The sequence below is a fragment of the Fundulus heteroclitus genome, chromosome 14 (assembly GCF_011125445.2).
Source record: "Fundulus heteroclitus isolate FHET01 chromosome 14, MU-UCD_Fhet_4.1, whole genome shotgun sequence".
NCBI classification, from domain to species: Eukaryota; Metazoa; Chordata; class Actinopteri; order Cyprinodontiformes; family Fundulidae; genus Fundulus; species Fundulus heteroclitus.
Window position 1 is genome coordinate 29,894,067 of NC_046374.1, and position 24,548 is coordinate 29,918,614.

The 24,548-nt window shown below is 39.1% G+C and overlaps 2 long non-coding RNA genes across 2 annotated transcripts; one reads left to right on the plus strand and one right to left on the minus strand.

Moving 5' to 3' along the window:
* Positions 1-14,617: 14,617 nt before the first annotated feature.
* On the plus strand, positions 14,618-16,478 carry LOC118565753. Its single transcript, XR_004932579.1, has 3 exons — positions 14,618-14,876; positions 16,008-16,115; positions 16,241-16,478. It is a non-coding gene; the product is annotated as an uncharacterized LOC118565753 (long non-coding RNA).
* Positions 16,479-18,311: 1,833 nt separating this feature from the next.
* Positions 18,312-24,548, minus strand: LOC118565755. The gene is made up of 4 exons (XR_004932580.1): positions 24,290-24,548; positions 22,719-22,896; positions 19,457-19,663; positions 18,312-19,342 (listed from the first exon to the last, which is right to left on the minus strand). It is a non-coding gene; the product is annotated as an uncharacterized LOC118565755 (long non-coding RNA).

Consider the following 24,548-nt stretch of genomic DNA (forward strand, 5'->3'; position numbering starts at 1 on the left):
CAGCCTTGTGTCTCTATGTTTTGTTATTTAAAAAGTACATAATACAACAGTGGAACATTTTTTTAAAATGCAAGGATATTTAACTAAATAAGACAAAAGCACATTCTATGATTAAACTACGAAAAAAATTCTCTATTCCCAGTTTAATAAAAATCGTCAATGCATTAGTACTAGATCACTGAGTTATATGTTTACTGCCTGTATTTTCTTTAACTATTTGACAAAAGACATCCTCAAGGATTAATACACTCAAGTTTTTGCACATACGAATTGCTCTCAGATGATGACAGCACCTGGTAAAGACCAGTTTACAGAGACAGAAATACTACTCAGTGCATCCACCAACATCCTGTGTTTTTGTCATTTTGATTTCTCCTGTGCATATTCTTGCTTTTCAGCCAAGAGTCAAATAAATCTGACTTTTTTCAGATACTGTAAGAGGCTGCAGGCAACCCTCATGGTGCCAACACTGCTATGTACCAAGCTCCCCTGGGCTTATCTTTCTCTTTTTCCGTGGACTGTGACAAAGCCACTGGGGTTCGAATGTAGTTTGGTGACCCACGAACATGCCACCGACTGGAATCAAAGCAAAACAGCTTCAGTCTGTCTTCTGCGGAATCAGACGCCGGAGTAAGGAACCTTTTGTGATTTTTCACAGCTGTTGCAAGAAAGCTGAGCCAAAACTGCATAGAGAGATTCCCGTGGCTGGACGGTGCCTAAATATGCTGCAGCTAAGTCTGTCATGATAATCAGTAAATCAATTAATCTTACAATAAATTGTAATCACATGATTAATTAAAATAAGTGCGATAATTTTCGTATGTATGCTTGCCTTTTTTACCCTTGTGTTTCCCTCTTCTCTCTGAGACTGGATAAAAAGTTTCAGCACCTTGCATCGGTGTCTACTCATCACTTTATTCTGGTTTTAGGTAGGCACATATACTTAAAATGCAGCATTAGAGCCTTGTGAGAGAACACGACTGTGGCAGTGTGGGAGTTTTTTGGACTTAAGCAAAAATGATGGCGACCAATCGCTTAATCTATCTGAGCCGTTATGTTGAGACGCGTTATTATGGCATTATCATATTGGTTGAAAAAGGTCTCCAAATGAAAATACTTAGACTTAGACACTTTATTTGTCATTTTGTATGCACAGAGTGCGTACAAAACGAAATTTCGTTGCATACAGCTTGTAAATTGCAGCAAAAATTAAATTACAGTTACAGTATAAGGTGCAGCAGTGATTTGAAAGTAAACAATTTAAATGTAGACAATGCAGGAGAAGTCACAGTGTACAGGTGAGTATTTTTTTAAAAACATTTGTATGTGCAGAATTGATTGCGCAAGGGCATTTGTGCAAGAATACAGCTTGTACTACTGTACAAATACTGCGGTTTAAATTGCGTGATAAATTTTAGAAACATTTATCGTCCAGCATAATTTGTTGTTGTGACAGTCCTAGCTGCTGCCTCCCCAGCCCCGAAAACAGCCACGTCACAAAAGCCATGCAGAGATCCTGACTCTGTGGCTCCACAGCCTGAGTTCAGCCCACCAGAACAGGGAAGAATTCATCCCAGGCCGGGATTCACAAGCAGTGAGACCAGCCAGCCCAAATTGCTTTGGCAGAGTTAAGCAGGGAACGTTCAGATGGGATTGATCAATTAAAATGATTTTGTAACAAAGTAGGTGAAAATACCATTTGCATTTCAGGCAACATTCTTGTTTGCTTGATTTAACCATATCTAATTTGTTCTGTAGTCTGCCAGCATATATTATCTTGGGTTTGTTTATGTTTAGCATTTTTGCAGATTATTTACTATAACATCTTGGTTTAAATCAATTCACAATTCCAGATTGTATTTATTGTTTGATCATTTAACTTGTGCATTTTGGTGAACTTACCTTATTCACCTATGTGTCAGTAGGAAGTGATGCCTCACATCCTGTAATTATAGCTTCCTGTTTAGAGCTGATGTCACAGGAAGGGACCAGAGGATTTGTGCCACACAGCTGTCTACTGTGTGTTAGGCATGCGCACTGCGATTTCAGGTGTCCGTTTTTAAACAAACAACACAAGGCACCTCAAGAGGAATCAGCCTACTGAGCTTGTCAGTTTTCTTGCAGACTTAGATATATAGACACAAATGTTTATAACAGAATTTTATTGGTGAGGGAATCTGTGTTTTCTTTACAATATTATTATATGAAGAATGATCCTGTCCCATTGACTGTGAACATAATTCAATTCAATTCAATTTATTTATATAGCGCCAAATCATGAAACATGTCATCTCAAGGCACTTTACAAAATCAAGTTCAATCATATTATACAGATTGGGTCAGATTATACAGATTGGTCAAAAATGTCCTATATAAGGAAACCAGTTGATTGCATCAAAGTTCCGACAAGCAGCATTCACTCCTGGGGAACCGTAGAGCCACAGGAAGAGTCGTCTGCATTGTACATGGCTTTGCTGCAATCCCTCATACTGAGCAAGCATGAAGCGACAGTGGGAAGAAAAACTCCCCATTAACGGGAAGGAAAACCTCCGGCAGAACCGGGCTCAGTATGAACGTTCATCTGCCTCGACCGACTGGGGGTTAGAGAAGACAGAGCAGAGACACAACAAGAGAGACAAAAAAGCACAGAAGCACACATTGATCTAGTAATCTGTTCTACATTAGATGGTAGTAGCGGGTGAGCCGTCTTCTCTGGATGATGTCACAGTTAACAGAACGCCAGACCAGGTGTACCTACTATGAAGAAAAAGAGAGAGAGCAAAAAGTTAAAAGCTGAAATGACGACAGTCATTTCAATGTAAAACAATGCAAAACTGGAGAACAGTAGAAATCAGTAGAGTGAGAAAATTAGACCCTGATGTCCTCCAGCAGCCTAGGCCTATCACAGCACAACTATAGAGATAGCTCAGGGTATGAGCCACTCTAACTATAAGCTTTGTCAAAAAGGAAAGTTTTAAGATTATTCTTAAAAATAGATAGGGTGTCTGCCTCACGGACCAAAACTGGGAGTTGGTTCCACAGGAGAGGAGCCTGATAGCTAAAGGATCTGCCTCCCATTCTACTTTTAGAGACTCTAGGAACCACCAGCAGACCTGCAGTCTGAGAGCGAAGTGCTCTGTTAGGAACATACGGGGTAATCAGAGCTCTGATATATGATGGAGCTTGACTATTAAGGGCTTTATACGTTAAAAGGAGAATTTTAAATTCTATTCTTGATTTAACAGGAAGCCAATGAAGGGAAGCTAAAATTGGAGAAATATGATCCCTCTTGTTGATTTTCATCAGAACTCTTGCCGCAGCATTTTGGATCAGCTGAAGACTTTGAACTGCATTTTGTGGACTTCCTGATAGTAAAGAATTACAATAGTCCAGCCTTGAAGTAACAAATGCATGGACTAGTTTTTCAGCATCACTCCTGGACAGAATGTTTCTACTTTTGGCGATATTCCGGAGGTGAAAAAAGGAAACTCTGGAAACCTGTTTAATATGAGATTTAAATGACATGTCTTGGTCGAAAACAACACCAAGATTTTTAACTTTATTACCAGAGGCCAAGTTAATGCCATCCAGATTAAGTGATTGATTAAGAACTTTATTTTTTGAAGACTCTGGCCCAAAGATTACAACTTCTGTCTTGTCAGAATTTAAATGCAGGAAATTTAAAGTCATCCAGCTTTTGATGTCATCAAGACATGACTGCAGTCGAAGTAACTGATTGGATTCATCAGGATTTATGGATAAATATAGCTGAGTGTCATCAGCATAACAGTGGAAATTAATCCCATGCTGTCTGATAATTTTGCCAATCGGAAGCATATATATTTAGTAAATAGAATTGGTCCAAGGACTGAACCCTGTGGTACTCCACAAGTGACCCTAGAGTTTGAGGAAGATTTTTTATTAACATGGACAAACTGGAATCTGTCTGACAGATAAGATTTAAACCAGCCTAATGCTTTCCCCTTAATCCCTACAGTATGCTCAAGTCTTTGTAGGAGTATATTGTGATCAACTGTATCAAATGCAGCACTGAGATCTAACAGGACAAGTATAGACACAAGTCCATTATCTGAGGCCATGAGAATATCATTAGTGACCTTCACCAGAGCTGTTTCAGCGCTATGATGAGCTCTGAAGCCTGACTGAAACTCCTCAAGTAGGTCATTATTTTGTAAATGTTCACATAGTTGATTAGCAACTACTTTCTCAAGAATTTTAGATAAGAAAAGAAGATTAGATATAGGTCTGTAATTTACTAACTCATCTTGATCAAGATATGGTTTCTTAAGTAAAGGTTTAATAACAGCTACTTTAAAAGCCTGTGGTACATATCCATTTACCAAGGATAGATTAATCATGTCTAAAATAGGACCACTGATCAGAGGGAATACCTCCTTAAACAACTTGGTTGGGATTGTGTCTAACATGCAGGTAGAAGGTTTAGATGAAGCTAAAATTTTAGATAGCTCAGAAAGCTATCTTTCTAACATAGAGCCCCACAGCGCTGTCGGGTGGGACCTGGCCCCACTGGCCTCGAATGCAGAGATGCCACAGTATTTACATCCTTAGTATTAGCGTGCGTAAGACTTTAATAGTAGTTTGCATTTCTAATGTGTCAATCGTTGTAGTCAGAGTGATATAGTTGAGAGATGTGTTTGCTCTGTGAGATTCACATGGTTAATTTAGTTTGATTTATAGATTATTTTACAGACAATCCATCAGAGAAGGCAACATAAATGGGGAAACTATCATAGAAACTAAAATGGTGACTATGAAGATAAGTAATTATTTCATATTTTTCAGTTCGTTCTGGCCGTGGAACACTGGACCAGCTCTATACCCTCAGCAGGATCCTGGAGGGGGCATGGGAGTTTGCCCAACCAGTCTACATGTGCTTTGTGGATCTGGAGAAGGCATTCGACCGTGGCCCCCGAGGGGGTCCTGTGGGGGGTCCTCCGGGATGCGCAAGCTGGCACTAGGGTGTGCGCGAGCTGAAAACTATAATGGCGGTCCGACGGTGTTTTTCCCACCCACACCATAAAGACGTGTAAATAAACATTTTCTTTTTAAAGATTGAACTCAAAAATTGTAAATTTAATCAATAAACAAAATGTATTGTAATGAGCAGTGTTAGACTTTATTGCTAAATGCTGTTGCACACAACAGTATACTGTTTCTTTAAGTCAGGTTAGGGTTTATATGGAAGAAATGTGTGGCTTTCAGGGGGAGGAGAGGTGGTTCAGGGACTGGCAGGGTGGAAGCTGTCCCATTCCGTTCGTCCTAAAATAAAGTGTTAGCAGCAAAACCTCAGGCTGTTGCTTGGGTGTCACAACGCAACGTTACAGTAATCACACAGAATGTATTTATCTAAAAGAAATCTTCTTCTATGCTTCATTTTAAGATGAAATATCCACATTGTGCTGTATGCGCACATGGCTTGTGGTCTCTGCTTCAATCATTCTAGCAAATATGCTCAGTTGGCTAAAACCACGGAAGATGTCAGGCAGGTGAGACATCTAAGGTCAAAGTTAGTCATTAAGGAAGAGAGGGAGTGAGGAATGGCTTACCGCGAGCAAGCTATTTTTAGAAACGTAACGTCACGATGACGTCACATCACGTGGTACGCAGTAGGACAAGCTTGCATAGTCCGCCGCTGTTTCGCTGTAAAAGAGACGTGCGTTACCCTTGGTTTTACTCGGTAAACGACTGCTTTTTCCAAATCTAAAACCATGGTTTTTAAACATTGTTGCTATGGAACGGGCAACAGCGACTCGAGGTACGCTGATCGGCCGCATTTGAATGATGTTTTCTTCAAGACTGCCAAGGAGAAATGTGTGCGCTGGGTACACCAGTGCGGTCGGCCTACATATGTAGCAAGCATTTTGTTGGAGGAAAGGGCCCAACCGAAGAACATCCTGACCCAATTCCAGCGACATCAAGTAGTGAACAGGTAAGAGTATTTTGGTGGCCGACATGTTAATATTGAAGCGCCTGCTACCATGACAGCATATAGGCTATCATGGTAGCAGGCGCTAACATGATACCCTGCTACCATAGGGTGACCAGACGTCCCCGTTTTCCGGGGACTGTCCCGTTTTGGACCACCTGTCCCCGGCTAAAGCTGTCCCCGGAAATGTCCCCGATTTTACCGAAGGGGAATATGTGTTGCGGTAGCTGGTTGCGCTGCTGATAATATAAAGACGAGGAACAGAGCGCACCACTAGATGGCGGTAATGATCCTTTTGGATGTCAGATGCCATTAAAACACAAAGAGGAAGAAGAAGAAGACGAGCGCACCACTTTTAAAACAGAAGAAGAAGAAGTGAAAAGTCGTCAACTGGTGGCAACTGATGGGGAGCTGCTGTGTTATGGTAAGTGTGTTAATCGATTCATTTTATTTGGATCAAGCTGATCCTGTGAGAAATGTTTTTTTTTTTTTCAGGTTAAAAAATAATCAATAAAAAGTAAGACAAAGACCACGAGTTGCTGCTCACATGAGTAAAAGACACTCAGATAAAATGTAACAGAATGATTGAAAACTCTTTGTTAGGCGCTAACCTAGTACGCTGGTTCTCCAGGGATCAACAAGGGCTTGTCTAAAGATGTTTTAGAACTGATTGGTGACCTTTAGTTTATATTTCAGATAGTTAGTTATTAGTAGAGTTATTACAAGTTGTTTTGCTGATTTATGGTTGTGATTTATGAGCATAGACTTCCAGGCTTAGGTTTAGCTTTTCTACTGCTCAGTTTGGATTTATGAAAGTTCCTCATGAAAAAATAGGAGTCAGTAACAGGAAAACTGAATGAGAAAATATTTACATGATCTGAGAACGATGGAGGAAGAGATAACTGCCTGTTTAATGTTAATTTATTATGTTGTTTTTGCTTGTAGCTCCTAGTATTGTGGTAATTAGCATTTTTTGTATTTAATCAGAGGAAATAATAATAATAATAATAATAATAATAATAATAGGACGTTTTCATGTAGTACATTCTAATGTTTTTTGGAAGTGATTTTAAATATATAATGTCTCTGTTTTAGAATAATGTAAGATTGATACAAGAGGAGAGAGGAAAAAGATAGGAAGACAGAAAGGAGATTAAATGAGAGTGGAGGAAAATAGGAATATTGATGTAAAGAATGATTGACAAGAAGGGAGAAATATTTACTTAGATTATTAATAAAGTTCAAGTGATAAAGCTCTGACATGATATACTCAGGTTTGAGCTGAGAAGCCCAATATTCTGAGGATATAAACTCTTTCTGAGTCTCTGCACTGAACATGAGTTTCACTGCACTTCCCTAGCTGTGGCACAATAAAGAGGCAGTTTAGTTTATTTTTTTTTCTTGTGTTTTAAAAATTTCTGTTCTGCACATAATATATCCTCTTCTCCTCTTATTTTATCCAGACCTCTGGATACCGTGGCTGATGGCTCTTCAGACACAGAACAGAAGAAACCAGAGATGATCTCATGTTAGCGACTCACTGACCGGAGTTAACTCACCTTATAGGAGCAAACAATATACTCACACATCAGCTACTACCATACACATACACATAATGTAGTTATACACACTTTATGTAAGTTTATACATGCTCATGCTGCACTACACACACAATCACTTGCATTCATGTCAAGGGGTTTTCCAAGTCTGTGCCTTTGTTTTACTTTACATCACCACAATCCATTGGACAATGTCTTGTCCCAAACAGGGTCTATGCACTATGTGCTCTATGTGCTTATAGCCCATTAATGGGAGAAATAAATCTGCTTTGTGATGCACAGAACCCTTATGTGGTCAGTTGACAGTAAGAAACATATATCATCCTTTACCAGCGGACCTGACTGCTACTTTTTGATGTTAACGCAGAAAAACCTATTTTTCATAGGTATGTAGATGTGAACAGAATGAGTATTTGTTGCAGTTTTTTTAAATTTGGGGGGCTCTGTCTCCACAGACAGCCACAGGCTAAATGTTTGTATTTACTGGTTTTTCTTTTTCTCATGTCACTTTCCCCTTAGGCAGTGGCAGAGCTCTTTGAGCCCCACAAAATTGGAAAACCCTGCTAACCACTCTGGACCCCTCCACTCCCACCACTTTGCCCCAACCCAGAGACACAGTTCTAGTTTCTATTAATAACACTATTTATTGATTTTATTAATCTTAGGATGCACTAAAGGTCTGGAGAGGCACATTCCTGTCTCCTGGCCGATGACGCCATGACCGCCGCACAGGAAATAAAAAACAAAGCTTACCGTTCGATCAACTCGGCCCGTTTTCCAGTCTTTTTAAACCCTCGACACTCAAGCCATCGTTTGAGCTGAACATTGGTGTGTTCTAAAAAAAAAAAAAAAAAAAAAAAAAAAAAGAACATTGGTGTGTTCTTCGACAGTGCGACCAGTAATCCGTGCGCCTGGAACATCGTCTTGGGAAAGTTTAACGGCTGCAAAGTCGGTCATATCGCTGTTTCTGTTGCGCGTGTAATAGCTGGTTGCTACGGGCGTTCTCTACCTGTATGCCCTACCTAAGCGGCAAAAGGGGCGTTGCTCTTGAGACGGTGACGTCACGTGCGCGGTATGCCATTGGAGGCAACAGAGAAGAGAATTGCAACGGATCCGGGAGAAGAAAACGAGCGAGAATCAGAAATGTCTCTTTCTCTCTTCTGACTGTACGTTGTTTACGTCAGCAGAGGAAAAATTTAAATTGGGTCGAAAGTTTTATTTACGAGAGTAAATTGAGTGACTGTCTCTATCGATTGCGCAGTGCCTACAAACAGTGTTGCTGCTCATGGGGCCGCAATTGAAGCGGTGACAAGCATTGACGCGCAGTCACCAGAGGTGGGGACTCGAGTCACATGACTTAGACTCGAGTCAGACTCGAGTCGTTAAAATCACGACTTGAGACTTGACTTGAAAAAATGCTCAAAGACTCGGACTTGACTTTGACTTTCATGCCATTGACTTCGGACTTGACTCGACTTGAAGCTGTTTACTTGAAAAGACTTGATATTTTTTACTCAAAGTCTTAAAATTTAAAACACATTGTTTATAAAGTGGCGTCATTAATTAATTTCACTCATTCCATATCAATATGCACAGACCGTCACTATGTTTTTCCTCTCTCCTTATGTGTGTATGTGTACGTAGCTGCAGCACAACCAATCAAATTAACAGGATTTGGACGTTTAAAAAAACACGGCGAAGCTACAGAGCTCAGGGAACGATTCAACGTTGTTCGATTCAAGACGGTCGCTATTTTACACGGAGTTTAATAACACATGCAGACTTAACATTTAATTCGCACACAACACGGACCGTAGAAGTGTTTCGCTTTGGATGAGGGAACCTTGTTTGCGCGGCGCCGGTCCTTGCAGCTGTGTTACCGCTACTAATGGACGTGCGGAAACCATTGTACCGCAAATTGGTTCCGCCATGACGTGAAGCGTCCGTACGCGTGCGTTTCAAGAGTGAGATTTTCATTGTAAGATTGAGATTTTCAAAGTAATGCGTGTGAGCGTGTGCAATTGATGAAATGCGTGTGTCACACGGTCAATGCGTGAGAGTTGAGAGCTATGCTTTAGCTAACTTCGTGTTAGCATGTGTACTCCCGGTTAAATTGGTGATGATTTACCATAAATCCGGTCCTTCAAATGCCTCCACAAATAATGTGCACTGTGTTAGCTCAGTAAGCCGGTGGATAGTGAGCGGGGCTCCGGAACAGAAAGCCGGCTGCGCCACCGAGAGGCTGCGGCTGCGTGCAGCTCCGTACTCGCGGACTTTTTCACAAAAAATGCTGGCAAACTCGCTGGAAACCACTCATCTAGTCGTATAGTGCATGACCGCCAATGCCTGCTGGAATTACGGTCATGCAGTGTTTTTGGACTTGTAACCACTTCTACACTCGACTGTTTACGCTGCTTTGGAGCGCTCCGCTCTCAAGACCCGGCCACTTCCGGCAACTCGCGCCGGAGTAGAGTGAAGAGGAAGCGGCTGAGCCGGCCAAGGAAGCGCGGCTGCCGTGGAGGGCTAGCAGCTAAGCTAAAGGCTAACCCATTTAGATCGCGACTTCCATCCATCTTGCTCTCCAACGTACGCTCACTGAACAACAAAACGGACCATCTACAACTCGAGCTCTCTGCAAAGAGGGAGTTTAGAGACTGCTGCGCTCTCATCCTGACAGAAACATGGCTTTCATCGTCCACACCTGATAGTGCCGTTAGCCTGGAGGGGCTAGCCACCTTCCGTGCCGATCGTTGATATATTTGTTTTGTTTCTTATGTCACTCATGTCACTTATGTCACTCAAAACATGGACACATAAAAATACATGTTCACTCAGTGACCAGGTCAGAGAAAAGAGGAAAAAACTGCTGTTATGGTTCTTTGTATTGTGCTGTGGAAATGTCAGCATTTCGACAGCACAATTTCTCTTTTTTTATTGAATATCAAGTTTAACAGAACTGCGCAGTAAAGTGGTCCAATTTAAAAATGTTTTTTATACTTTGTGTTCAGCTACACATGTTCTATCATTTGAGATAAATACATATTTTAAAAAGAATAAAAAATGGTCTATTATTTGAATTTTATGTATAATTGCGAATTATATATAAAAAAAATAAGAACGACTCGAAATGACTTGAAATTAAAGGTTCCTGACTTGAGACTTGACTCGACTTTACCTGTCTTTACTTGAGACTTGACTCGGACTTGAGGACAGAGACTTGAGACTTACTTGAGACTTGCAACACAGTGACTTGGTCACACCTCTGGCAATCACGCACACACCGCTGCCGTTACCACTGCTGCTGAGGGGGGATTAGTGGTGATAGACGCACAGAGCTGTAATATTTTTCATTGTGATTCAGACAGGTGCAGTTCATTTTACAGATATATTCAGACAGAAACAGGCAAACCAGAAGTTTGCATATATATATATATATATATATATATATATATATATATATATATATATATATATATATATATATATATTAGGGCTGGGCAAGTTAACGCGTTAATTTCGCGTTAATTCAGTAGACTATTAACGGCGATATTTATTTTATCGCGCATTAACGTATGTTGCTCACATGCTTTCAGTCAGTGTCAGTCAGCACGCGTGCTGACTGCAGCGCGCTGTCACGGCAGCACTCTCTCGCTCCCCCTCCCCTCTCGTACATGGCTCAGCGGCTGCCTGCGTGCAGCTCTCACACAAACTTAACACACAAACAGCTGAGAGAGACCGCAGCAGCGGAAAAACATGAACAGGGGAAGTAGCAGCGTTTGGCTTTATTTTAATACCGTAAATGAAATCAAGCTGTATGTTTTGTAAAAAGCCGGTTCATTTCAGTGTAAACACAACAAATTTATCTAAGCACGTGAAAAAACATGAAAACGTCGAGCCACAGAAACGGAGAGAGGAGATGAAACTTCTGTCATTGCCCCGACAGACCCACAGACGTCTCTGACTGAGGCGTTTCAGTCCTCCAGGGAACATCCAGGTAGATCAGTGTTCATCTTCAGCAGCAGTTCATGTTAACTTTCAAAGTAGATATTATCTATCATATGTTACTGGAGCCCACACAGAAAATGTAATTAAGACCTTGAAAGAACCCAGTACATATATTAAAAAGTGTCATTTGAGATAAGATAACATTAGCTAATCCTTTTTTTATCCCACGACGGGGAAATTTATAGGATTAAAGCAACAGGCAGGTGCACACAACACAGACAAAATTACATAAGGATTCAAATATATAAGAGGTGGATTAGCGAAAAAACACTGAACATAACATTATTATTATTATTATTATTTAATTGTAATAATAAAATAAAAACCACAAAACCCAAAAGGTCAACAGTTTCATGATACATCAAGCTTAGGGACTGGCTAATATACAGCAGGTCAAAAAAGGCATATTTTGGCTGCAGTGCTTGCTGTTCTCTTATGAAGAAAAGATCAACTAGTGCACTAAATTCAATAGATGGGTTGAAAATATCCAGTATAAAATAAGTGCTACAAATGTTACAACACTTTTGTTCATATGGCAGCAGAACATTAAAATAAAAGTGCTCTTTACACTACTTTTGAATTCATTCTTGGAGTTTGCGCATACAATGCGATTAATCATGATTAATCGGGCAAATTATGCGATTAATCGCGATTAAAAATGTTAATCGTTGCCCAGCTCTTATATATATATATATATATATATATATATATATATATATATATATATATATATAGGAATCAAATTTTTGTCCTCCTTGCTTCTCAGTCATCATAGTTCTCTTAATTGGGTTATACATTACATCATATTCTTTTCCAAACACAGGACAGATGTTCACCAATTGTTGCATTGCTGCAATGAATGGGCAGATTAACACCAGATCATCCACATACATGAGATGGTTGACAATTTTTGGTCCAAGAGCACATGCTGTTTTGCACTCAGCTATATTTATCCATAAATCCTGATGAATCCAATCAGTTACTTCGACTGCAGTCATGTCTTGATGACATCAAAACCTGGATGACATTACATTTTCTGTTTTACATTCTGACAAGACAGAAGGTGTAATCTTTGGGCCTTTGGAGCCCTCAAAAAATAAACTTGTTAATCAATCTGGATGGCATTAACCTGGCCTCTGGTAATAAAGTAAAAAAAAATCTTGGTGTTAATTTTGACCAAAACATTTCATTTAAATCCCATATTAAACAGGTTTCCAGAGTTTCCTTTTTCACCTCAGGAATATTGGCAAAATTAGAAACATTCTGTCCAGGGGTGATGCTGAAAAACTAGTCCATGCATTTCAGTGTTGTAGTACTCGAGTCCGAGACTCGAACTCGAGTCCGAGTCATTAGCTAAATTTAGAGACTTGTGACTTGACTTGGACTTGAGCACTGATGACTCGAACTTGGACTCGGACTCCTACATTCAGATCATTCTGACTCGGAGATTGAGAAAAAGACTCAACTTTTTTTAATATCATTAGGCTATAATTTTAATATGTCATTAGAATATTATTTGATGTATGATTTTAATATCTAAATGTCGTACCGCGCACGTGACGTCACCATCTCATGAGCAACGCCCCTTGCCGCTAAGGTTGGGCAAACCACAGACATATATACGTAGACGCGTCACAGGGCGCAGGTTCGCACGTCAACGTCACCGCCATATTGTATGTGGCAGAAAAAAGTTGAGTTCTGTTATTGTGAACGTGGATCAGAGAAGATGCCTCATTCCTGTGCTGCAATAAATACACACACACACACACACACACACACACACACACACACATATATATATAAACATTGTTGTCTTCATTATTTCGTAAAACCGTGTCACATGTGAACCTTTAGGAACAGACTTTTGGGTGAGTATTAAAAAGGTAAAATTAATAATATGAGGGGAAAAAGTCCAAGGTCAATAAAGTAAAAATAAACAAACAAACACAAAAGTGATAATGTTATGATAAAAACATCATATTATGAGAATTAAGGGGGAACATTTCCAGAATAAACACAGTTTGCAGAATTATTTCACTCCTGGAGTAATAGGGCCAGGTTAGATTATTTTAAATATTTTTATTCTTTAGGAGAATAAATTCAGGAGAATGAAGCTAAAGGGATACGAAAATAAACTTGTAATATTACAAAAAAAATACTACGAATACAAAGTATATTCAGAGATTAAAGTCCCTCTGGTACTGTTTAAGTGACTGAGTAACTGCAGATTTGCCACATTTAAGATGGCGGATGCTCTGACGCATCGCAGCATAGGCAGAACCTATGAAGGTAGATTTGTGTCTTTATTATTCAATCAAAAAAAAGGTTGCTTCAATCAAAAAATATATTTTCAATTAAAAAAAAATTCACTTCAATTAAAAAAAAACTTTTCAATCAAAGAAAAAAAGTATTTGAATCCAAAAATATATTTGAGACTCAAAAAAATACATTTGAACACTGATTTTCTTTGATTGAAAATGTTTTCTTTGATAGAAGTCAGTTTTTTTTTGTTTGAAGCAATGTTTTTAATTGAAGTAGCATTGTTTTTTGATTGGACCATATAATGGGTAGGACATTTGTGTCTTTATCATTCAATCAAAAAATAAGTTGCTTCAAACAAACAAACAAGGGAATCAATAAAAAAAGTCACTTCAATCAAAAGATAAACGTTTTCAATCATAGAAAATAGTTTTGAATGCAAATAAAATATTTGAGACTCCAAAAATTGCATTTGAACACTTTTTTTTAATTGAAAATGTTTTCTTTGATTGAAGTAATCTTTTTTGCGTTTGGGGTATACATGGGTAGGACATTTGTGTCTTAATCATTCAATTCCAAAAAAGTTGTTTCAATCAAAAAAAATATTTTCAATTAAAAAAAAAAAATTAAATGCAAAAAAAAAAATTACCCGTCAATAAAAAGGTATTGAAGAGAATGTGTTTTTTCGTTGTTTTTTTTTTTTTTTTTTTTGAAGAAAAAAAAAATTTGAAGTTCAACATTTTTTGATTAAATAACTTTTTTTTTTGAAGAGAAAAAAGTTTTAAAGTTCAATTTTTTTTGATTGAATCATTTTTTTTTTAAGTGAAAAAAGTTTTGAAGTTCAGATTTTTTCGTTTGAATCACTTTTTTTTTTGAAGCTCAAAAAGTTTTGAAGTTCAAATTTTTTCGATTGAATCATTTTGGAACAAACGTACCGTGGTGGGCGGGTGCTTCTCTATTGGTCAGACATGTTTGATTGACAAGTGTCTACACCAACGACGTCTTTCTGACAAAGAAGTCTTGTTCGGCACTCCCCAGGCCAGACAGCTTTTTACCAGCAAGAGGGAACAGCGGTGAAGTTGTCGGTAAGTAGATAAAACAGGTTGAAAATAATTGGTGTCATGTTATTAGCCTATTCTGTTGATATTTACAATAAATTGTACGCTTACTAACTTTGTTCACGTTGAGGAATGTTTGTAATGGTGTGAGGTTAGATGTCTAAATATTTTCAGACAGGCAAGCAAAGTGGGCGAACCTATGGCCCCCACGCAGCAGCTTGCTATGTGCTAAAGAGCTACTGTGTTGAGTAAGTGGCCACAGCGCTGCCTGTTTAGTAGATGCTTTTATCTTGAGAGCGGGATATAGGCTGCTTAAGCTGCTGTTAGTCGAGGTGCATGCGTCTCTCTCCCCCCTCCCCCCATACATTTACCGCTGGGTCCGGTGTCGGCCAAGTGCCATGTACTGTGCAGGGTATGGCAGGCCGTTTTAACATTTATTAGCTTGACTGAATATGAATTTCAGACATCTCAAATACGGAATAAGATTTTTGCACTTAAAATAATAACAGTTCATCTACATCATCTTATTTCAAGTGCAGAATAGCTAATAACCTTCTTTTAGGGGTAAGAATACTCATTCCATTGGCAAATAGTCTTATTTAGCTGCTCAAATCAAGGAAGAATACACTGATTTCAAGAAAGTTTTACTCACTTTTAGTTCCCTTTTTGCAGTGCTAAAGTCTTGACTTAATGTGTATTTCAGATATCTCCAACAGAATTCTTGCTATCTAAAGTGGAAACTTTAGATATCTTAAATATAATTATTTATAGTAGAAATTACATCACTTTTCCCATTTATGTGTAGTGGGATTTTACTTTCGGATATCTAAAATAACTTTCTTCCTATCTAAAATAAACTTTCTGGATGTCTGAAAACTAATCCTGGATCTCCATAATCCATTTTTTACCGGTCATAGTTTTTATTTCAGATATCAAAAATCAATGATCAAAAGTTTTGAAACAAATATGTAAGACATCCAACTTTGTAAATTCCGCTTTCTGTCCGTCAATTTGCGTTGGTAGTAATTGACAGAATTGCAAGAAAAGGGCATGAAACTGAGCGAGCCCTTAGCCAGGGAATGTGTAGCGACAGAGAGCGACGTTCAATAGAAAGTTGTGTAAGAAACCTTCACAGAATTGAACATTTATTGTCTACAGAAACCTACAATGAACAGTAAAGCAGTTTGACTGAGGTTGGAGTGCTAGCAATAGCTCATTTCCATCGAACCGAGGATCGTCGTTTCTTCATAAGGCGGGTTAGTTCAGGTAAGTCCTCACAAACAAAATTTCTTTTCTTTTTTTTTATTAATTGATTTCTATTTTATTTTTTTGCTGTTAAAGATTGGGTTGTCTTCTGTATAAAATGTAATACTTAACATTTGTTTTCCTAGGGCGGAGTGGCAGACCATCTATTGTTACCAGAGAGCACATAGACGTCCTTATGAAGCAAGAACATACAATCAAAAAAAAGGCAAAAATGATCGGATGTTCCTCGTCGTTTTTGAACAACAAATCAAAGCTGGTGGACCTACACATAAGAGGAAGACTGTCTGCCTTAGATGACAATCAGCTGCAAGAGCGTGTGAGCACATTGCAGGACCAGTATCCAAACTCTGGGCATGAGGTTTGTCTTTTCTACAGAAAATTGATATTTAAGTTGGATCCGCTTGTGAGAGTATTTTTTAATCATTAATGCTTTCATGTTTGTATTTTTCAGATGATGAGGGTGCTGCTTCGTGCTCAAGATGTGATTGTCACACGGGCCAGGGTACGCTAAATGTTGGGAAGGACAAACCTGACATCTGCTGCAAGAAGGTGGAGTCGGACTGTTGCAAGGTGGGCTTACCATATGCCGTACCCCAACAGTTTGTGGCATATTGATTTATATATATATATATATATATATATATATATATATATATATATATACATATATATATATATATATATATAGATATATATATATATATATATCTATATATATATATATCTATATATATATATATATATATATATATATATATATATATATATATATATATATATATATGAGAGTGAGACAGGCTGCTTGATTTGCTGTACTGAATCATGGAGAGTGAGCAGAGTTATGCTGGTAGTTACGCCACGTTTCGGTCTTTTGAGTTGGAGGATTTTTCACCCTCCTCATCCCCGGCGGTGTAGGAAGGTTTTTGTGGAGCCAAGCAGGCCAGACTCTGATCAATTTGACCTGCTGGCTCAAGGCCCTGACTCAGTGAAGCCACAACCTGGCGCTGCAGAGTCAAATGGTGGACAGAATTGGTCCTATCATATATTATCATATATCAGAATCAACATATATTTTCTGCTTTGTAACCCAGGCGGGATCACCGGCAGCTTTGTGCATCATGATTCATTTGTAATGTGGACACGTCAGCCCCAGATCACCCTCTCTGTATCGTCTCAAACAGCAGGCAGATACCGCAGATCGCCCATGTCCAATGTCCAACCTAGAACCAACATCACAGTCTCACAGCAGCCCCTTCCCGGCTGCCTCAAGACACTAACTGCAGAACAATTGATTGCTTTCACATACACTGCCCAAGAACACATAAAAAGTTGGTAAATTTGTTTTTTGAAGATAAAAAAGGTCGCTAGAGAGTTTGAAAAGTGCAATAGTGCTCTCTATGGAGGCACAAGAAGATGCTCTATTTTTTTGTTTTGTTTTTTAAGACTGAGCTGGCTTTTATAGTCCTGAGCAGCCAGGGGACCAATGTCACACACTCAGAATTACGTTGCACGTGCAGAAACTAATGTTAATTTGAAATTCAATGCAAGAAGTTTGACCCTAGGAAGGCGCCATACTGAGTTTTGGACACAAAAGCCGGATTTCAACAAATATGCATTATAATTTTTCAAAAATAATGACCAGGATATGTAGATAGTACTATAAAACAACCATGTTAAGAGTTTATTGACAACAAACAGCTGATTTGGGGAAGAGTTACACTTTAACAGAATTTAGCAACCTAGACACCAGGCTTTTCCATATTTGTTAAGCCTCCTATCTGGGATACCCTCCAGGTTGATATCAGTAGCTCTTTAAGTTCTATTGTTGAGTTATTGTGCTCTGAATTGCTTTTTACAGAAAATTATCAAATGAAACAATATAGTGACCTTGAGTGTTTTTCCAGCAATGAATATATAACTTTGTCTTTTTAAAGATTGATAATGTTGATTTTTAGCACTAGGTGATAACGGTTTCAAATATTTGCTGAAAGAAGCATGAATACCGTCACTGTATCCCTAACCTAACCTTCGGATGTTTGCGTTTCTACCACATTTTAATTGTGCTCTGAGCGAAAGATTCCGTTTAGCAAATTTAGATGCCCAACTAAGTCAAGACGACAGACGCTCACAACATCTCTTCTATAAGAACTCCAAAGGACTGTACACATTATGCACAAACACATCAGATAGACTAGGTAATATAAAACAGCTTCTTTATTGACTCTAATGGGAAATTCTATATAGTTTGCATATCTTATGTTTCAACCTCTCCCTTACATCTGGAGCTGCTGTCTTACAGGAGTTGTCTGGACCAACATGATCTCACATACAGAACCTTCTGAAAGTATTTAGCCCCCTTGAACTTTTCAACCTTTGGCCAAATTTCAGGCTTCAAACATAAAGATATAAAACTGCATGTTTTCGTGAAGAATCAACAAGTGGGACACAATCATTAAGTGGGACGAAATTTATTCATTCTCTTTCTTTTAAAAAACACATTTTTATTTTGGCCCTCTTCTTGTGTTAAACTTCTCCCTCCTTTTGGCAAAAATATCTGTTTATTTATTTTTTCTTTGTCATTAGTGGCCATGATAAGTTCAGTTTAATATTTTTTTTTATGTATCAAACTTTAATTTTGAGTATTTTCTTTATTGCCATAAAGACAAACCTAGAAGAGAACATATGATGGTCTTGGATAACAATTTGTCAACTTCCTGAAAGTTGTTAAAATCTAAAACCATTTCAGAAGTTTAATGACAGAACCTGAATCATCTGGCACAGTCTTCTGATATTTTATCCTCAGGACCAGCTAAAGGCTTTTAGTAAAAAACATATGAACAGTATTTTTTAAACACTGGTACACTTTTCAGACTTGTAAAACCACGTTTTACCTTAAAATTAAGTAAAACATTAACAACAGCTGGACAAACATGCAAACCCGTCATCACCTTGCAGCGTAACCTTTCATAGTCACATTCGTGATCATTTAAGAAACTCCAAAGGTCGGAGCTTGCAAAATTCCCTCCATCATGTATATTCTAACAGCCTTGTAGGAGGAGTGCAGCGACAGATACAACAGGACAACAACACTAGTATTGGCTTCTGGGTAAATTGTCTTGGTGTCATGCAGAAACTGGATTTCAGGCTGGCAGGAAAAGCCAAGTGGAGGGATGGCAGAGGCTCCAGAGGTGAACATCAAGAGAGAGAGGGTGGACCATCCTCCTCTTCTATAAGACAGAACAATAGAAGAATATGACTGTTAGACATGGAAAAAATACCCCTGATGTATTGTACAAAGTAATTTTAAATTTATGGAAATTGACTAAAATGCAAAAACAGACCTTTAATGTCAATCAGCCAGTCACTCCTAAAGCAGACCAATTGGTTCTCCAGAACGCGCTGATTGCTGCCCTGAGCAGAATAGGTCACTGTGGCTCATGTCCCTGGCAGTGAGGGCTTTCTCCTCACACACGGACATGTCAGGAACAACAGCTGGGTTTTTCTGGAGCTCTTTCAGTAGCCCCAGAATCTTGAAGCCCTCTGCAAACCTAAGAGGCAAGGCAAGTTTATTTCTAAAGCACATCTAATGTACAAGAAAATTTCTACAAAAACCTTAAAGCAAGGTACAGAGGACATTAAAAAAGTACATATAAAAAAACAAACATGATTAACAAACAATTTATTAAAGGAACAATAAGCATTATTTTGACACAAGGTTGTGCTTTAGCACTGTCTGTAGACCAAAACAATCATGGGTGCTTTCAAAGGCTGCCTGCACCGCGGCGTGGTGACCACTCTGCATTTCTCAGCGTATTATTAGCATGGTGGACCGCCAGGCTAATATTAACTATAGACCTGAGAACAGGTGGGTCTTTAATCTGGATTTACATAAAAATGTTTTAGCTGAGTCTGGGAGGTTGTTCCAGACATGTGGAGCGTAGAAGCTAAATGCAGCTTCTTTAGGTCTGCTTCTGACTATGGGAACCGGTCCAAATTGCATCCAGATGACCTGAGAGGTCTTAGAGATTTATATTGGATCAGAAGGCCAATGATAGATCCTGGTCCTAAAACAATCAGAGCTTTATAGACCAGCAGCATAACTCAAAAGTCTGTCTTCTGACAGTGAGGGAGCATGTGGAAAGACCTCAGAACCAGACTTATGTGGTCCAAGGGTTTGTTTTTAGCTAGGGCTGAATGAGCTGCAGATCTCTATTACAGGGGTTGGACAATGAAACTGAAACACCTCTCATTTTAGTGTGGTAGGTTTCATGGCTAAATTGGACCAGCCTGGTGGCCAATCTTCATTAATTGCACATTGAACCAATAAGAGCAGAGTGTGAAGGTCCAATTAGCAGGGTAAGAGCACAGTTTTGCTCAAAATATTGCAATGCACACAACATTATGGGTGACATACCAGAGTTCAAAAGAGGACAAATTGGATGCACATGGTCCTCCAGAATGGAGGACCATGTGCATCCAATGGTTCAAACTAGTGATGGGTCCGGCAACACCGATGCGTCGGTGCATGTGTCGAGCTCATAGAGCAAAACCCGTGTCGATGCGCGTATCGACACGGGAAAGTCACGTGACCAATACAGGAACTGTTTCGAACTGACTGACGCACCAAACTGTTTCTGTTCCCTCTAAGCTGCACGCGTGTGCATTTGCGCAGAGCAGTGCGCACAGCAAAGATATGCTGCGCAGTAAATAAAATCCAAGTTGAACTGTAAACAAAGTAACGGTTAATAATGGTTCATTTTTAACCATGTTGCAACTCTAGTGTGATGGTGTACCACAGTTTCGCTCTGTGAGCGCCAGGTGCTGATCGGAGCGCACCACTGATGGATGGGTTGGGCAGACGCCTTTATGGTTGGGCGGGTTGCGCTGTGCGTCTTTGTTCTGAGCGTCGTTTCAGAAAAAACGGCTGATCTACCCTTAGTAGAAAGCTGCTACTCTGAGTAGTTTGATCAATCATTGAACGTGAGCATGAGCATTGAAAGGACATGGCAGCAAAAAATTTTTAATAAATAAATAAATATAAAAGCCAGTCCACAAGCATCCTCGTTCACATTATTTATTGACTGTATCTAAAAAAAAAAAAATCAAATATATGTTTAATTCAAATGAAAATATAAAATAATGCAATGCAACATACAATGATTTAAATTGTATTGTGTATACTTGGTCATCAAATCAGTGTCAGTTAACTCTGTCAACCAGGTTGGCTGTAGGGATTTTTAAGGTGCAGCAGGTGTCAGTATTCAGTGGCACAGTATCAATACAGTTTGGCAATGTGTTGAAACGCTTCATGACGCCTCATCGACCCATCACTAGTTCAAACATTGTATCCTGAAGGAGGTGCCGTGTATCAGGATGAAAATGCACCAATACACACAGCAAGACTGGTGAAAGATTGGTTTGATGAACATGAAAGTGAAGTTGAACATCTCCCATGGCCTGCAGTCACCAGATCTAAATATTATTCAGCCACTTTGGGGTGTTTTGGAGGAGCGAGTCAGGAAACATTTTCCTCCACCAGCATCACGTCGTGATCTGGCCACTATCCTGCAAGAAGAATGGCTTAAAATCCCTCTGACCACTGTGCAGGACTTGTATGTCATTCCCAAGACATATTGACGCTGTATTGGCCGCAATAGGAGGCCCTAAACCATACTAATAAATGATTGTGGTCTAAAACCAGGTGTTTCAGTTTGATTGTCCAACCCCTGTTTATTTAAATGGTAGATCTGTAAACATGCTGTTACAATAATTAGGCTGACTGCAGATGAATGAAGGACTAGTTTCTTCAGGTCCTGCAAAGTAATCACACATTTCATCTGATATTCTTAAGGCTGATTTTGTAATTGCCTTAACTTTTTTCTTAAAATTTAGGTCTGAATCTGTCACTAAATCCAGATTTCTGGCCTGGTTGGTGGTTTTTAGAAGTATAGATTAATATCCCTGTCCATCAATCTTACTGATAAAGGCACCACAACACAAGTATGCTAACAGAAACATGGAGGAACCCATTTTTTCCCCTCAGATCTTATGACAACATCAACACCTTTGTTAAGATAAGAGGGTGTGAATATTTTACTGGTCGTGGGCAACTCTCATAGGTCCGTTGACAATAAACTTGACAGCGGAGCGAACTAGGGAGTCCTTTTTTCTCCAGTTTGGGACATGCCTAAGGCAACCCTTGATGCTAATGCTGTCTGCAGCTTCTTCAATGGCAAAATTAGCCTCATTGGTGATTTCACTTTCTTTTGTCTGAATAAAGATGAATACACATGAGTCCACCCAGCCTCTCCCCCAGTGACCGCTGGAGATAGGCACCAGCAACCCCCGCCACCCCATCAGGGATTAGGCGGGTCTGAAAATGGATGGACGGACACATGAGTCTCACCAATAAACTCATACTAAGTGCATGTCTTTGGACAATGGAAGGAAACCGGTGTGCCTGAAGGGGGCCACATATACACAGGGAGAACATGCAAACTTCACACAGAGGCTTTTAAGCCTCATCTGTGGTAGGCCCACATTACCCAGGACTAAGCATTTTAAAAAGTATTGAAGGTGACAAATGACAGTTTATACTCATACCTTGATTAGCTGCTCCCGGAGTTTGTGATCATGCAGAACTTCTGGTCTGAAAGGGGCCTTTGGAAGCCCGCAAATTGGTGAAACAGCCCTTCTGAGAAAAAATGGTGGGCAACTCCTCCACGGACAACACAGACTGTAATCATTTTTGCTACAAAGTAGTACAACTTTGCTTCCAATGCTGCAGAAGAAACATAAAAGGATGGTTAGTTAAATGACTACCCAAGACTAAATTCCTCTGCTTAAAATAGACTGAATTCACTAGAATGAGGAAGGCATGATTAAAAACGAACCCTGACATACAAAATACCCTAGCACTATGTGACGTTTATTTGATGGCTGGCTGGAGAAATACTCATGTCCACTCCACTGATCAGCTCAGACAAAATGGTTTTTAGGGTAACTCTGAGAGATGGGAAGAGGAGAAAGATTAACTGTAATGTAACAATTCTATAATCTTATTTTAAAAGTTTTGGTTTTTTGTGACCAGAAGTTCAATTCAATTTATTTAAATGTTATTTATATAGTGCCAATTCACAACACAACCTTGTATAGGCATATTTAAATTTTAGATATCTGAAATTCCACAGACTGGCGACCTGTCCAGGGTGTACCCCGCCTCTCGCCCATTTGACAGCTGGAGATAGGCACCAGCAACCCCCGCGACCCCATGAGGGATAAGCGGTTTGGAAAATGGATGGATGGATGGATGGATATCTGAAATTCCAATTTAATTCGTCATATAATCAGTAGTGGATATATGTAATGTAATTTCTACTAGTAGAAATATATTTTTGATGTCAAGAATTATATATCTGGATATCTAGAATGTTTTATTTATTTTTTATATCTGAAATGATGATGACTAGTATTGACTGGATTATGGAGATCTGAAATTAGATTTCATCCTAGTCGGAATTCAGTTTTAGACATCCGGAATGTTTATTTTAGATTGGAAGAATGTTATTGTAGATGTCTGTAAATGAAAGCCCTATACACATGAATGGGGAAAGTGACGTAATTTGTACTACTTTGAATTATATTCAAGATATCTGAAATATTCATTTTAGATAGGACAAATGTTATTGTAGATGTCTGAAATGTAAATTTTGACTAGGAAGGAATGTATTTGAGATGTCTGGTATACATATTCAGTCAAGCTAATAAATGTTAAAACGGCCTGCCATACCCTGCACAGTACATGGCACTTGGCCGACACCGGACCCAGCGGTAAATGTATGGGGGGAGGGGGGAGAGAGACGCATGCACCTCGACTAACAGCAGCTTAAGCAGCCTATATCCCGCTCTCAAGATAAAAGCATCTACTAAACAGGCAGCGCTGTGGCCACTTACTCAACACAGTAGCTCTTTAGCACATAGCAAGCTGCTGCGTGGGGGCCATAGGTTCGCCCACTTTGCTTGCCTGTCTGAAAATATTTAGACATCTAACCTCACACCATTACAAACATTCCTCAACGTGAACAAAGTTAGTAAGCGTACAATTTATTGTAAATATCAACAGAATAGGCTAATAACATGACACCAATTATTTTCAACCTGTTTTATCTACTTACCGACAACTTCACCGCTGTTCCCTCTTGCTGGTAAAAAGCTGTCTGGCCTGGGGAGTGCCGAACAAGACTTCTTTGTCAGAAAGACGTCGTTGGTGTAGACACTTGTCAATCAAACATGTCTGACCAATAGAGAAGCACCCGCCCACCACGGTACGTTTGTTCCAAAATGATTCAATCGAAAAAATTTGAACTTCAAAACTTTTTGAGCTTCAAAAAAAAAAGTGATTCAAACGAAAAAATCTGAACTTCAAAACTTTTT